Below are 16,709 nucleotides of genomic sequence, written 5' to 3'. Positions count from 1 at the left end.
TAATAACGGCGATGACGCAACATTCAACTGTTCGTTAAGAATCATCCCCCTATTGTTGTACCTAATTATTTCCAACTGTTCCAGAACACTCAAACGCAATCCTTTCTCGCAAACATGTAAAATATCAAAAGAATGATTCTCAGGTAAAGCATGGCCACTGTCTATCAAGTGCTTCGCAAAATTTGACTTTTCTGGATGGTTGTGTCTGTATGACGCAACATGCTCCTTATACCTGGTAGTGAAATTACGGCCTGTTTGCCCCACATACACTTTATTACAATTATCACAAGCAAGCTTAAAAACTCCAGATTTTTTTCCCTTCTCGATCTTATCTTTCCCATTGCAAAGTTTAGAGTGCAAAGTGTTGTTTGTCCTAAAAGCCACAGGAATGTCGTTAGATTTTAAAATTTTGTAAATTGCATCTGACAATTTGCCAACATAAGTTATGCTCGCTTTGTATTTCTTAATCGGCTCAGAGGATCGTGCAGCATACAACATATTGTTGACTATACTATTTCGCTTTTTTCTGATGATTCCATCCACAACAGACTTATCATAGCCATTCGAAACTGCTAAATGATAAATATTATTTAGTTCAGCTCGATAGTGTTCATCAGAAAGAGGCACAGTCAACATCCGATGCACATAACAATGAAAAGCAGCCAACTTATGCTGCCATGGATGCGTCGAAGAAGCCGGGATAACCGAATCAGTATGTGTAGGCTTATGGTAAATTTGGAAATGATGCCTATTATTCACTCTCGAAATTGTTAAATCCAGAAAATTCAATGAGTTGTCTTGCTCCAGTTCCTTTTTAAACTTGATTTTCGGATGCTTACTATTAAGTTCAGTAATAAAAGCATCCAGTTGGCCCATGCTCCCCGTCCAACAAATAATCAAATCATCTACGTATCTAAAATAATATAATATATTATTATTGCCTACAATGTGCTGGTTCTCAAAATGGTCCATAAAAATATCCGCCATTAAAGGACTCAGCGGAGAACCCATAGCCAAACCATCACATTGCAAATAATACTGTCCCCCAAATCTGAAATAATTTTGTTTCATACAAATCGCAGTAAGATCTATCAACTCATCTACCTCCCCTGGATGCAACCGTTGCTTTTCAAAAAGACCCCTAAGAATATCCAAAGTATCCCCATATGGCACATTCGTAAACAAACTGTCTACATCTAATGAAAGAAGGACAGCATTCTCTGGTATGTTAATATCTTTTATTCTCTCTATTAACTGCAAGCTATTCTTCAAACAATATTTCGGCTGGAACTGAGACTTCTGTCTAATAATACAATTCAACCTCTTAGCTAGATTATAAGTTGGAGCACCCAAGTAAGATACCACTGGACGAACCGGAATATTATCCTTATGGATTTTTGGAAGTCCGTAAAGAAAAGGAGCTCGTGGATTCATAGGCACAACCATGTTCTTTTGATGCTCGGTTTCAAAAACAAACATAGAATTTTTTATTGCATGTCTGAGATCTTTCTGGAACCCTGGAGTTGGGTCCCTATGCAAGCTCGAAAAACCATCACCTTGAATAAGATCTAATACTTTCTGATTATATTGTCCCTTCCCCATGATCACAATGCAATTGCCTTTGTCCGCTTTTGAAACCACCAGATCATTGTCTTGCACTTTCTGTTGTATAGATCTCAGCACCAAAACATCAGAAACAGCACCCTCAGCCTGTGCTGGACTAGAACTCTTAATAACATTAGCTACCATGGTCTTCGTATCTACATCACCACGGCCCCGCACTATTGCAACCTCTGAATCCACTGCTAAATTCTCTAGAGTTCCCTGAGTTATTTTTGGCCGGAAATTATATTTTAATCCTTTTCCTAAAAGCCCAATTTCATTCTCACCAAAGTCTACATTAGTTAAATTCTTTACGCGAGGATGGAAATCATGGTGTGTTGTTGGTTCCATTTCCCTCCTCCTTAAAAATGAACTAGAACTGGACTCTGTTAACCTATGCAATTTATTAAGCTGGGTGGTATACATCTCGTGTGCAAGTTCTGAAGCAAAGTACCTAGCCTTTTGATCCAGTATATCGAACTCGAGATTATGCAACTTAAACGAAAGTTCTGAATATAACACCTTAAGATGTAACTTCAAATTATCTCTAACTGAAAACCAGTGGCGAGATTCTTCGTTCAACCAAATTCTCTGAGCCCCATTAATAGCCAATCTAGCAGCCCTAGAATTACTACTACTGCGAACATGGATGTAATTAGGAACAACCTTCAAACGCTTGCACTGTTGGTTAAACCAAACATTCTGGACAGCTGCACGATGTTGTTTAGTTAGTTTAACGTAAAGTCGTGCCTGTTCGGCCACGCAAGCCGTTTTCAAATAATTAATAGAATCAGGCGTTACTTTGCGGAAATCCATGTCAATTAAAACAAGAAATATTACTTTGCTAATCCGCGAGAAAATAACGTGTTAGTCAATCAGTGCTAACCCGTTATACTTACTTGCGTATTTTTACATGCAATTAATGTTGTTTGTTGTTTTTTTTAGATACTTTAGCATTAAATTTCATTTTTCAAATCCCCTGTACAAATTATGCAATTAGCATTTCAACTCGACATTCCACTTGCCAAAACACTTCACCGAAAAATGGTAACTAAAATTCACCATTAAATCTTTAAACACCCTGCCATGACATTACCTGGCATGTCGACAAATACGGGTAGACAGCTTTGAAAGGGAAATTATGAAAAGCGAAATGCCACGGTAAATACACAAATATCATTTTTAAAAACTCATTCAATTGTCTACCTTATCAACATAGAATAGGATACACTTTTGAACGGAATTGTGAATGCAGTTAGGATGAATGTGATTAGCGAAGTAGAATTACAAAAAGCGAAGCGAAAAGCGAATGCGGTGCAAAAGGGATATGAAACGGAGCTTGAACGTTTGATTTGAGGTTTGGAAGATTTGTTGGTTTAGGAAGGTCGATTCTAGCTTTTGTATGGAAATCATTGTGATGTTTGTTTACTTGGCCTAGTTGTGGATATCACAACTGATAAAATATAAGTAGAAAACTACGGGACCTTGGTTAGGTTCCCTGAGGTATTCCTATATAATTTTGGAAAGTTTTAAGAAATTGTAGCAACACATTTTGTTATATTTATTCAAAGCCTCTGGAGGCCAATTCAAACACACTTTTTGGTATAAATCGGCCAAGAGCATCTTGAGCTATGTTCTTTGTAGGGTTCTGTAGTTATCTAACTAAGGCTTGAACAGGCATACAGACAGATACATGGCGAAGCTGGGGGTTCCTAGTTGACTACGGAACCCTAAATGTGATGCAATTTTGTATATAAGAACAAGTACGATAGTAATGCACTCGCGAATAATAATTCATTAATAAGAGGTAATTAAGTTATTAATAAGAGGTATTTAAATAATTAATTTACAACAATTTACGAGTGCATTACGCTCGTCCTTGTTCATATATATATGGGCGCAAACGATACGTACAGACGAATTATAACATACTTACTTACTGCTGTGGCGCAGCGACCCGAAGTGGATCTTGGCCTCCAACACCAAAGACCGCCATGCTTCTCTGTCCAAAACCGTTTCTGTCCAGTCGACGGCGCCGAGTTCGCTAAGGTCTTTTTGCACTTCGTCTCTCCAACATAATGACATAATTTTGGGATAAAATTGTAAGTTTAAACTATTTCGCGTCGTTTTGTACATCACAATCGGCTTTCTTGTTTTCTTTTTAGTTGAAAAAATAGCATTCGTTTTGCTTTACAAATCAATTTTAATTACCCGTATTAGGTTAACACCTAGTTAACCCTCCAATGACGGGCTAAATAAATCCGTTCAATAGCCCGCACTAATTGATCTGTGGGCTGGCAAGCTTTCCTTTAAAAGGACGTAAACGACATGGATTTTCTTCTTATAATCGCTATTTTGTGAAGCGCTGGTGGCCTAGCGGTAAGAGCGTGCGACTTGCAATCCGGAGGTCGCGGGTTCAAACCCCGGCTAGTACCAATGAGTTTTTCGGAATTTATGTACGAAATATCATTTGATATTTACCAGTCGCTTTTCGGTGAAGGAAAACATCGTGAGGAAACCGGACTAATCCCAACAAGGCCTAGTTTATCCTCTGGGTTGGAAGGTCAGATGGCAGTCGGTTTCGTAAAAACTAGTGCCTACGCCACATCTTGGGATTAGTTGTCAAGCGGACCCCAGGCTCCCATGAGCCGCAAAATGCCGGGACAACGCGAGGAAGCAGAATCGCTATTTTTTTAATGGGGCAGGTTAATGTATTAAAGTTTGGGTTTAATAGAATGGTGATAAGTCACAGTGTGGGATTGAGGCGTCCGTCACGTCATTCTCTATGACGGCTGATCGGTGATAACGTGGTGTTTTCCATAGAAAACGAAGCGCCGAAAGCTACGGCTCGGCCCGGCCCGGGCTAGTGTGAGTCAATCTTTAAACTTAGCACTATCAAAGTAGGTCTATTGGACAAAAGTTAACAATAAATTAAACATATAGCCATAGTGACACATATTTATAACGAGAACACTACGTACACAAGGTTCGAACTGTTTAGAACTGGACAAATAGCGAAATTACTCATGGTTACATAATTCCCTATATCTTCTTCTTCTTCCTCCTGCCCTATTATTATTATTATCCTCCTGCCCTTATCCCACGTTATGTGGGGTCGGCACAACATGTTCTTCTCTTCCATTCTCCTCTATCTTTCGTCACCTCAGCACTCACTCCTTTCTTTCTCATATCCTCTTTCACACAATCCATCCATCGTTTTTTGGGTCTACCATCCGCTCTCCGTCCATCAACATTCATTCCTAACATTCTTTTTCCTATATGGCATTCATCCCTCCTCATTAAATGCCCATACCACGCTAACCTACCACTCCTTATCTTCTCCGCTACCGGTGCTACTTTCAAACTTCCCCTTATAATTCCCTATATATCGCAAAGGATAGCCATAGTACCTTGTATTATTTAGCTTTGCATTTATTTTTAAGTGACTTATTCTTTGGAGAACTTGCACTAATGATACGGTACATTGCAAAAAAAAAATTTAGATTAAAAAATAAAATAAATGGCGGGCGGACTTAGACACCGTTCATCAGTAACTGGCCAGAATATAGCACTACAACGGGAGCCATGGAGATCACGGGGAACGGCTTTCGCCCAGCAGTGGGATACTGTAATGGGGTAACTAAAAAAACATGATTAAAACTTAGTAATAACTAAGCTACAGATACAATCATTATACAAATAAATTAAATAATTTAGGTAGAATTACATACAATAATAAAAGGCATCTACATCAACTTCATAAAACTTGTTTAGTCACACTGGGCCAAACAGTGTAACAAAGACCGAATTTCATTAAATAATACGTCAATAAGCAAAACTTGCATCCTGGCACCAGGCCAGCAACGAAGATGCAGAGATAAAGTACAATAAGTCTCACGTTCCACTTTGATTAACGGCCTTCATTCTAACGCTTTTCGGCTTTCATTTAATATTGTTTTTACAATGTTTTTAATAATCATAATCATTATTTTGATCGTTGCAACCATTGTATAATAACTTAATAAGATGTCCTTATATTTTAGTCAATATATCAACTCGTACACAACACATGGGTCTTCATTGGACAAAAGAAAATACAATCGTAAGAAAGGCGGACTTAATGCTACAAGGCATTATCTACCAGTCAACCTTCGGGCAACGCAGATAACTTGCAGAGCAAGGGGTTATGGAGCTGCTATTCTGGTCATGTTGTTTGCAAAAGTATAGTCGAGTTATCAAATGAAGGTGCTCGGTGTACACATTTAAAATATTTAAATTTACTATTTTAAAATAATTAGCAAGATAAACGAATTGACATTTGACAAGAAAGATTAGGGCTTACCACAGATACAGTACTGTCTATGGCGACTTAAATCTATCAGTCAAGGGCTCTACAGACCTTGCAATATTTGACGACCAGTTTGGCCGAGTGGGTAGTGACCCTGCCTACGAAGCCGATGGTCCCGGGTTCAAATCCTGGTAAGGGCATTTATTCGTGTGATGAGCATGGATATTTGTTCCTGAGTCATGGGTGTTTTCTATGTATTTAAGTATTTATAAATATTTATATATTATATATATCGTTGTCTAAGTACCCTCAACACAAGCCTTATTGAGCTTACTGTGGGACTTAGTCAATTTGTGTAATAATGTCCTATAATATTTATTTATTTATTTAATATATCGCACGCAGTTTCCGATCCTTTGCCGACTATGTAGGTGCAACAAATTCAATCAATCTATCTTTTTGGCGAACCGCGAGTTCTCATTCCGGGGCGAACTAATAGTTTATTTTAGTATTAAATGTTTAGTCCACAGAAGTAACCATTTTCTACAGTCCAGCTTTAATTGGTGTTTCATTCATTTCAAACCAAGAAAGTCCTATTTGAAAATGGCCCGGATATTGATAGATTGACGAACTGGATAAATAGTTAAATCCATCCAACCTCGTGCTAATTGGTTTGCGGCCTCAAGGGCCGCTGTATCGCGGATTGTATGCGATCGGAATACATTATCTGTGAGCTTAGCTAACAAACTATCAGCTTGATGGTTCTATGACGAGTAATATTCAATGGGAAGCTATTCGGGCCGATCCGAACTTTAAGATACAATATGTCAATGTTAAAAGTGACGTTTTCGTTTGAAGAAACGTCGCTTTTGACACAGACATATCCTATCCATAGCATATCTAGAATCCATATCCTATTTAATATATAATAGTTCGAATCGGGACGGTTGTGTAAACATGGAAAATTTTTAGTTAATTTTACACGATACCTAAATGACATCATTTTGATGTTATTGTACATTCGAATCGGCCTTATGTTTACTCTGTTATTGTTATTGGCAATTGACAAATCGATTAAAACGTATACGCGTCTAGGTACGTTATCATCATCATCATCATATCAGCCTTTTATCGCCCACTGCTGAGCATAGGCCTCTCTTCCAGTACGCCACGACGTATACGTACGTCACAACGACGTTATAATTGACGGTAAATATCATACCTTACGAGATAACTACCTAATTTAAATTAGGTAAAAGGTCGGTGAAGCAAGGGTGATGGTGAAGTCGACAAGTTTCCGAAATTTTCACATGTAAAATTTTCTGAAATTTCTCATTCTTTATATGGGTATCGAAATTTTCCATTTCCAGAATCAAAGTTTTCTTCGTTTACTGTGAAAATTTACCAAACTTTCCTCAGCTTCCACATATTTTGTAGGTAGCCATCTAAGTATTTATTTATTTAATCTTTATTGCACAATACATGAAGATACAAATGGCGGACTTAATGCCTTAAGGCATTCTCTACCAGTCAACCAATGGGTTAAACCAGAAAAATCAAGTAACCTTTGGGATTATATTTCTATATTTTAACGCGTATATTTCTACCTATAGATACTTAGGTTAATTTTACTCCTCATTTTATTTCAAGGCACAGCCCGACCTAATGACTCTTCATGAAAGTATTAAAGCCACAGATAATCCAATCGCAGTAAATTCGTTTCACTAGGCCTCGGTTTATCAGAATGCACGCCACCTAGTGTTTTGTGTCGACATTAGCCTTTTGGAGACGTGCCAGTTGGTGCAAAGCACAAGTCTCGGCGGGTGAAGTAGATATAAAACATTTTTATTGACACACCTCAGTAAAAGATAAGTTACTTAGGAAACAATTGATTTAAGATACAGATAAACAGGCGGTCTTATCGCTAAAGAGCGATATCTTCCAGACAACCTTTGGCTGGCGGAAACAGAGAATTTAATCAATAAGTAGGTGTTGCGAAAACTTTATGACGCCCACTTTCATACACTTAATTAATAGGTATATAATAAGTAAATACAAATATAATTAGACAAAGTGTCGGTGCTTGTTATATATTGTTGTTTTTTTTTTGGATTATGACGGATATTTATTATTTGTACACATCCAGTACAAATATTATTGAAACAGAGAAGGTGGTAGTTTGAAAACATGATTTTTAATTTAACGCAATATTAATTATAAAATAATAATTAAGTGAATTGTATAGTGTTTTCATTATCTCTTTCTATCCAATCCACTTCATAACGCACTAAATAAATAAAAAAAAACAATTGTAAGGATAACCGCAAAACATAGAAATGGCCACGTAGTAAAAAGTCGTTAAGACCCTCTTGAAAGTTCGACGGATTATCGAATATGTCTATGAACAATACAAAATAATCGATGAAGGTCTGACACGCGCCAAGGATGGTCTTATATGAATATTTTGTAAAAAAAAAATACGCAAAAATGCTTGACATCGATACCGATCGAGATAAATAAATAAATAAATAAATATTATAGGACGTTATTACACAAATTGACTAAGTCCCACAGTAAGCTCAATAAGGCTTGTGTTGAGGGTACTTAGACAACGATATATATAATATATAAATATTTATAAATACTTAAATACATAGAAAACAGCCATGACTCAGTGAAAAAGTGATATTTTAAAAGAGTCAAGTCATGATTCTTTTAAAATATCGTTTCCGCTCATGCCTTAGTCCGCCCCACCACTTGTTTATTGCCGCAAAAGCCCCGGGGATGTAAAGTGCCCGAAAGCCACAATAAGATTACTCTTTGAAGATTATCCGCCGAGACGCCAGGAATTTATAACAATTAAGAACACCCCCTTGTTTGAGACCGAGCGCTTGAGGTTGAGTGTTTAATTTGTTGTGGGACAGATTTGGAAAATATAGAAACAACTGCACAAGGAAGAATCTTATACTTACCAAATATATATTATGAAATATATATTCTTATAGAGCAAAACGCTTTTTAGGAGGACATTAACCTACAAATTTATTTTTTATATTGAATAGTTTGAAGTGTTAGTAAAAAACAAATGCTTTGAAAAAATACGTTAACTAAATTATATTTGCAAAGGCAGACTTCAAAATTGTCAAAATTAACGTTTCGTCAAACAAAAACGTCACTTTTGACACTGAAATATCCCATTCCTATCGTATTTCGACCTAATATTTGACGAATCTTAAACTTCGAATCGGGCCGTAGGTTAAGTTGACTCGATAGAAAAAAAAGCATATCTTATTTTTATTTAATTTCAGTTATATATCGGTAACCTGCATTATTATATATAAAATTAGTAATAAAATTATTAATGGTAATATAAATTCATGCTTAAATTTATATATTTTATATTTTAAATTCAAGCTTGAAAGGAGCGAAAATTAGCTCCTTAGTTGGATGAATAAAAAAAAAAAAAACGGGTCGACATAGTTTTCGATTTTTTGAAGGCTATATTGTTTAAAAGCCAACGAAATTGTTCCGCTTATATTTGAAAGCAAAGCAGATGTTACCCAGCGAAGTAAGCCTTAAATGTGGGACGTATTTTGCTTGGAAACATGGCTCGTGGTGCAAGGGGACCTTGGACTGAGACCTTGGAGGCAACATGCTCTAGATATTCCTAGATTAGGTTATCAAAATCCGGGTCGAAGTGTGCATCCAGCGTAAATGACATGAAGAGTAAATAAATATGCTTTATTATATTAGAAAAGGAAACGTATATATTATAAAATAGTTATAGATTTACATAAATGTAGCAACAGGCGGTCTTATCGCTGTAAGCGACCTCTTCCAGAAAACCTAAGGACACTAAGAACTAAAAATTTCAGAAACAGTTACTAAAAGTATAAATTTCGGGAATAAAAAAATTACATTACAATTTAAAAATGCGAGTTATTTTGAACTATACCGCTATCACCAGTTTTGACATTGGCATTTGTTTGTTATTTGTTTATTTATTAGACATTTATAAGCTTAACAAACTAGCTAAAGATTACAGTAGGATTTACAATACAAATTACATTATGTACATTAAAACACAGTTCTTTATTTACAAAAATATTAAATATAGGATTATTAATAAATTAAATTAGTCGATGCGGCCTCCACAGTCACCAACCCGTTGTCTAAACAGCAATGCTTAAATCGTCTGCAATAGACGCAAAGGCCTGTGATGATGATGAAATTAGTCAAAGGGAAATCATCATCATTATAATTAATTATTAAAAATAGAAGTCAAAATATATGTGGCCAAATATTAGCTAAGGAATACTGATAGCTTTTTACCAAAACCTCTAACACTATCCGCGAATATGTCAATATGTGGGGCAACAACAGAGCGCCCGAGTCGCGCGTGGGTGAGCGGCGCGGCGGGTGCGCGCGGGGCACCCCGCGAACAGGCGCGCCGGGCGCCGCGCGGGCAGCGCGCTCAGGCATATTCGTCACATCTACATAACTTACTTTCTATGCATCTCGCTCGTACCCCCGTACTCGTATTAGTGCAAGCGAGATGTACAAGGGGTCGTCCTAATATAACGAGACTACGCGATTATCGCAAGTTCGCGCGAGTAAAATTCGCGCGAATTTGCGATAATCGCGTAGTCGCGTTGTATAAGGAAGACGCCTTATCAGTCAATCTTTGGGGATTATGGCTCCATCGATATTTTCGATGATTCCACCAACGGCTAGGTTTAGGAAGGCACGTGCTTTATGAAGATGATTGGCCGGTGAATATCGACGGTGCAGTGCACTCAGATGAGAATCGAATGTAGATCTACCTCCAACCAGGACAAAACAAACATAATAGTTGTGTACGATGCAAGTGCATAAAATAAGAAATTCGCAAAGAGTGGTGATAAATTAAAACACGACCGGAGGGAGTGTTGTAAATCGACACGAGTTGCGAATTACCTTTTCGCACGTGTATCGTACAAAGTTTTACAGTACATATGGTTCTTTAAAGTTTTCGTCATATGCACGGAAAGTGTTCATTCCCGCACATGTGCTGAAAAATAGCACCATTATTGCTTTAATAGTTATTTGTGTCTCGAGGGAGGAAAAGTAGGAAATTGCGTGCCCCGAGCAAGATTGTTACCCGAGCCGGAAGGCGAGTGTGGCAAACATGCGGGAGACGGAATGACCTACGTTTGCTCCCTTGGTGCGCAATTGCGCATACGAGTACTATTTTTCTGCTTGACGGAGGCGGAAAGCGGCAACTTCGTTTAGCGCAGCGGGAGCAAAGTTGACGCTTTCCGCCCGGAGGGCAGAAAAAGTATTTTACGTAGACGTGAGCGAATATGTCAATGTCAAAACTGGTTGTAGACGTATACTAGTGTTGAACTAGTTTATTGAGATAGTGTCGGACTTTCGGCTCGAGCGTCATCTTGATGGTTTAGCTCATGATTAATTCCTTTGTTTTTTGCTCATTAATATTGTTTAAAGTATAATATCGATAGCTTATTATACAGTAAACTAATGTGGTAGTGTGCAGTGACTGGAGAATTAATCTTGCGTTTAATCACCCTTTTGGAGTCAACGGCCGGTAGTCCACGTGCTACTTGTAAAGTACAGCTATCGCTTTAAAAGAGCTAATAAAATCACCGTACACTGTCTTGTACTAACCGTACAATTTTAGTCGTATTTAAAACTCCTCATACCTTGATACTGGCAAAATAATCCCGCTGGACTGAAGCCATAATTTTAAAAGAATGAATGAATTAGATAAAGTGTCAAAATATCACATAAATTCGAATCGAATAGAACCTTACTTATTTCGGCAATTTGTTTCAAACGTGAAAACAAAGCACAATCAGATTATAAAACAAAACTCGACAAAGATGTAACCATTCAAGATAACAGCGGACAGCGGAAGCACTTCCACCGGGTCTGTCTTGCATTGAGCAGAATAACTGTTGGCGAGGTGCCAGTGCACTTTCTGTTGCGCAAGCTATTCTGTATCTGGAGGTGAACTCAGTTTTGTTTGTAGTACTCTGGTACAATTAAAATAAGTGATTTGTGTAGTTTTTGTTTTTTTTTTTTTTTATACTACGTCGGTGGCAAACAAGCATACGGCCCGCCTGATGGTAAGCAGTCTCCGTAGCCTATTTACGCCTGCAACTCCAGAGGAGTTACATGCACGTTGCCGACCCTAAACTACTACTACTACTACTTTTGTATGATTTTGTAAGCAAAAGGCTGACGAATCGCCTGATGGTAAGCGATTACCGTTGCCCATGGAAACGTGCAACATAGGGGTTACAAGTGCGTTACCGGATTCAAGACGAAAGATGACGATAACGCGAAATTGCTTATTCAACATGACACCAGCAGCGTGCTAGGCACATTTACCCGGGTACCTGTCGACCCTAGTATATAATATTGTAATTTTTTTTAGATTTAGTTTTTAAATTTGTTAATTACTGTACAAAAGCACATGTAAATACATTTTTAGGGTAGTTACGTAAATTACTTTAGCTTTGGTTCAGTTCTATGTTTTTAACTAGGTAAGTTCGTTTATTTAACGCCGCGGGGTAAAAACAGATCCTGATCTTATATGGATACGGGACTTTACGGGTCGGTTACGTCATACTCGAGTAAAAGCTTGTCTGTAATAACCGTCGATGTATTTTATTTTTTTGACATGTGTTCATTAAAAGTTTGACTCAAAACATAATTTTAGGGTATGTTTTGTTTTTCAAAATTATTCATACAGGTCAAATATTCTCAAGGATCTCGACAGTTTAAATAAATAAACTTATACATACTTATCTACAAACACTGGTGCCCATAATTGTATTTAATGTAAATTACTTTGACTTTGGTTTAGTTGTATGTTTTTGACTAGGTAAGTTTAATTGATCGTCAATAAGCCGCTAAGTTATGGGCTCATTTATCAACGCCACAGGTAAACAGATCCAAATCTTATATGGATACGGGACTTTATGGGTCGGTTTCGTCATACTCGTGTAAAAGGTTGTATGTAATAACCAACGATCTATTTTTTTTTAAATTTTGACATGTGTTCTGTTAAAGTTTGACTTAAAAAATACTCTTAATTTTAGGGAATGTTTTGTTTTTTCTTTTTAATTCATTTATACAGCGGCATTAATATTTTTAGCAACAAACATAATTATATTTAATGTAAATTACTTACTTTGACTTTGGTTCAGTTGTTTGTAACTAGGTAAGTTCAACAGGCGTCGATAAGCCGCTAAGTTATGGGCCCATTTATCAACGCCGCAGGTAAAAACAGATCCAGATCTTATTTGGATACGGGACTTTACGGGTCGGTATACCATGCATAATGTGTAATACTGAAATTATCAGTATTTCAATATCAGTTCCGAGCCCTGGGTAGGAAGGACTATCATTTAAAATTAGTAGTTTTTTTTTAAATATAAATGGAAGAATAAACGCAAACAAAACCAAATAGAACATTGGTACTTATGTATACTTAATTAATAAAATTCGTACCTCCATCTTACAGAAAACCGCAGCCAAATAACACTAGACCCTACTCATAGCGTTGTGTTCCTGCCGGTGAGTAAGGTTGCCAGAGCTCAACGAGGGTGCGGAGTAATAGGGTCGGTAACGCGCATGTAACTCCTCTGGAGTTGCAGGCGTACATAGTAAGGAGACTGCTTACCATCAGGCGACCGTATGCTCCTTTGCCACGGACTTAGTATAAAAAAAAAAAAACAAGAAAAAAATCACACTAAAGCGCATCAAAAATAAGTCCTACAAAAGACAAAAAATTGGCTCCCAAACATAAGACCAATAAATCCAAGTGATCAACTCTAATCGGTCGTAGGACCATAATACCCAATCAGCTAATACATAAGCAAGCCACATTACCAAGCAGTCGGCGGGGATCGTAAAAGCGACGTCTTTCTGTTCGATATTAAACGGTACAAGTGAGAAGCGGTCCCGGGTAACATTGAAGATTATTTTCGCAAAAATCCAATTTTGCTAAAATAAAAGCTCTATTATAATACGTGTAATATTGCTGTCCAAATATTAGGTGTAATAGATCCGGATAGTATTCACTCAGTTAATACAAGCAAGCAACATTACCGAGCAGTTGGCGGGAATCGTAAAAGCGACATCTTTCAGTTCGATATTAAATGGTGAGAGTGACATGCGAAAGCGGTTGATATTGATAGGATTTTTTTCAAAAATGTACATTGTCAGACACTTATCAATTAAAGAGCTTACTCACATCTTAGTCTGGCAACGCGCTTGCGACCTCTCTGATGTTGCCTGGTTGACGTAAGCAATCAGGCGATTCAATTTGTTTGATTGACGATTGCCTTCTTCTTAATAAGTGGATTAATAAAAAAATATTAGGTAGGTGTAGGGAAGAGCGGGGCTAAAAGTTACCGGGGTAAGTTGTTCCGACGGTAATTACTTTCTAAGGATGAAAAATAGCGATATATTGGAAGTGTGTAATAATAATGACAGGTAACGCGCAGCTTTCGCATCCATTTTGGTTACATTGGCAACGATGGTTGAGTATCTGTCTTCAGGGGCTGTCAAAAGGTTACATTCGTAAAATTTTTTTTTTATTAAACTAACCGGTCATCATCAAGTTATTTGAAAATCGGAACTTCTAGCCCCGCTTTTCCCTACAACTAACTTCGCGTTTAAAATTCCTAAGAACAGGATTCGACAACTCGGTGTCTAATAATTTCATACAGTAAAACAGTGATATTAAAAAAATAACTTGTGTTTAAAACGAAATTCGAATTTGGATTCCACGATTCCTACTCATCAGGCCTAATTTTTTTTTAATATAAATGTGTAACTTTATAAACTTTAACATCACTTAATATTCATTAATATTATTAAAAATGTATCTTAAGAAAATCACTGAACTAAATTCTTAAATTTAATAAATCGGTTTTTCTAATCGTTTTACTCTTAATTTCACTTAAACTGAGCCAAATCGCTTCCGCTCAACGCTTACCCCACCCTACTTTCCACAGACGGCCGGATATTCCCCTCCCAAAACCCACTACAGAGCCGGTTATTGGCCGGAATGGCCGAAAAATACGATCCGGCAGTATGGCCACACGATTTAGATTTGAGTGTCCATTTGGGTTAGGCCAACGGTTTTCGACGACTATATTTGTACGGAATATGGGTTATACAAATGGTGTCCGATTTTGAAATTTGTTTACGTACACGTTGGTCTCACCTGTTTATTGGAGGATTATGCAGGGGTGGCCAACTTTCACCTTCTTTTTTTTTACTGTTTGTTCATGCAATAGTTTTGGGGTTAATCGATATTTTTCAGGACAAATATCTGGTCCATAGTAACAGGAAATACTTCTGATTACGCAGAGATAATGCCTTTACGTGTAATTATTTAAATGTAGATCTTAAAGTCTTTTGTGCTAGGTGCTGTTTGCTTAGTTGCAGTATGCACTCGTCTATAACATACTTAGGTTCTTGTCATATTTTCACATTTAATTTTTGCCTATTTCTATCTCAAAATATTACACGCCTTCATGTTTTTGGTATGATGTCAGCAAATTTTAAAACGTGTTTTTTTTTTATTTCGTCGCGTTGCGTATGTTATATCCCTTCTTACATGCGTGAACTCTAGTACACTTACTTTTACCTATAACACTAATTTGCTAAACCACTCTTGGCTCCAACTAGTCAGTTTGGGGATGCTGTTCATGTCGGAATCGAACCTACAAGTGATCGTGCCGGCCCGGGGGACCCCCTGAATAAAACATGGCGACTGGACAGTGCAGCGGCGTGGGGCACAGGAGATCGCGGTTTTAATATTAAGTAAATCTAAGATTTTTGTGATTTTTATCGCCTGTCATTGTAGCATCGTTTTTAATTTAAACTTTACAGGTGTGATACGAGTATTCACATTTATCTACGTGACAGTATTTTTCTATCAACCCTGATGACATAACATACAGGTGCAGGTAAGAGTAATTTTAATTTCACAAAAATATGAACCTACCTAAAAATACGAATCAAACCTGCAAGTAATTGCACCGGCCTGGTGGACCCGACAGTGCAGCGGCGTGAAGCACGTGAGAGTTCTCCAATACATCAGTAACAGTTTGAGTGAAATAGACTGCGATTGAGTTCACACATTCTAGCGTATACGTCAAATGTCAACTCACGGTACCCGTGCAGGTGTTCGTTTGATACAAATTTGATGCTTCAGAGAAATTGAAATCAAATGTAAAGTCAGGTTACTCTACCCCAACAGAGGCTAACTTTGACCCGCATGAAACATATAAAAGGATCTGATATAAACGTGAGCAGATAGTTAACATCAAACAGATGACAATATGCAATAAATTCAGTACAATTGTCTAGATCTGAACTGTATGCTAATAATAATATTGTAATTTTTGCATTTGTCTGTAATTTGTTTTGTGAGCCAATTAAATAAAATAAATATTAAAACTAGCATCTAATTAATCCCAATGGCGAAAAGTTACCCCCATTTAATCCGACTTTACGGAATTTTTGCTAATATTTTTTTAACTATCATTTTAATAGGTTCCAAAATAAAACAGGGTTTTTTTATATTTATATGCAATAAAATAAACGTGTTAAGGATCACTCAGGACAATGTAACTACTCTTAAAATAGAAAAAGTGAATCTAGAGAGCTACTTGTATTCATGGCACACTTTCGCCAGTGTAATAAAACAAATTTCGCCCACGGTATAAATGGCTTTAGCTTGTCTCACTTTATGTAATTTTAGGCGGTTTTAGACTATGAGGCAAATGCAACTTGC

At 37.2% G+C, this 16,709-nt stretch overlaps 1 protein-coding gene across 2 annotated transcripts in view; it reads left to right on the top strand.

The window, feature by feature from the left end:
• The window catches only part of LOC133523955 (calmodulin-binding transcription activator 2), a 314,418-nt gene that overhangs the window by 250,943 nt on the left and 46,766 nt on the right, over positions 1 to 16,709 (top strand). The gene's annotated exons all lie outside the window — the stretch shown is intronic.

This window comes from Cydia pomonella, chromosome 13 (assembly GCF_033807575.1).
Source record: "Cydia pomonella isolate Wapato2018A chromosome 13, ilCydPomo1, whole genome shotgun sequence".
NCBI classification, from domain to species: domain Eukaryota; kingdom Metazoa; phylum Arthropoda; class Insecta; order Lepidoptera; family Tortricidae; genus Cydia; species Cydia pomonella.
This window is presented reverse-complemented; position numbering and strand designations above follow the sequence as displayed.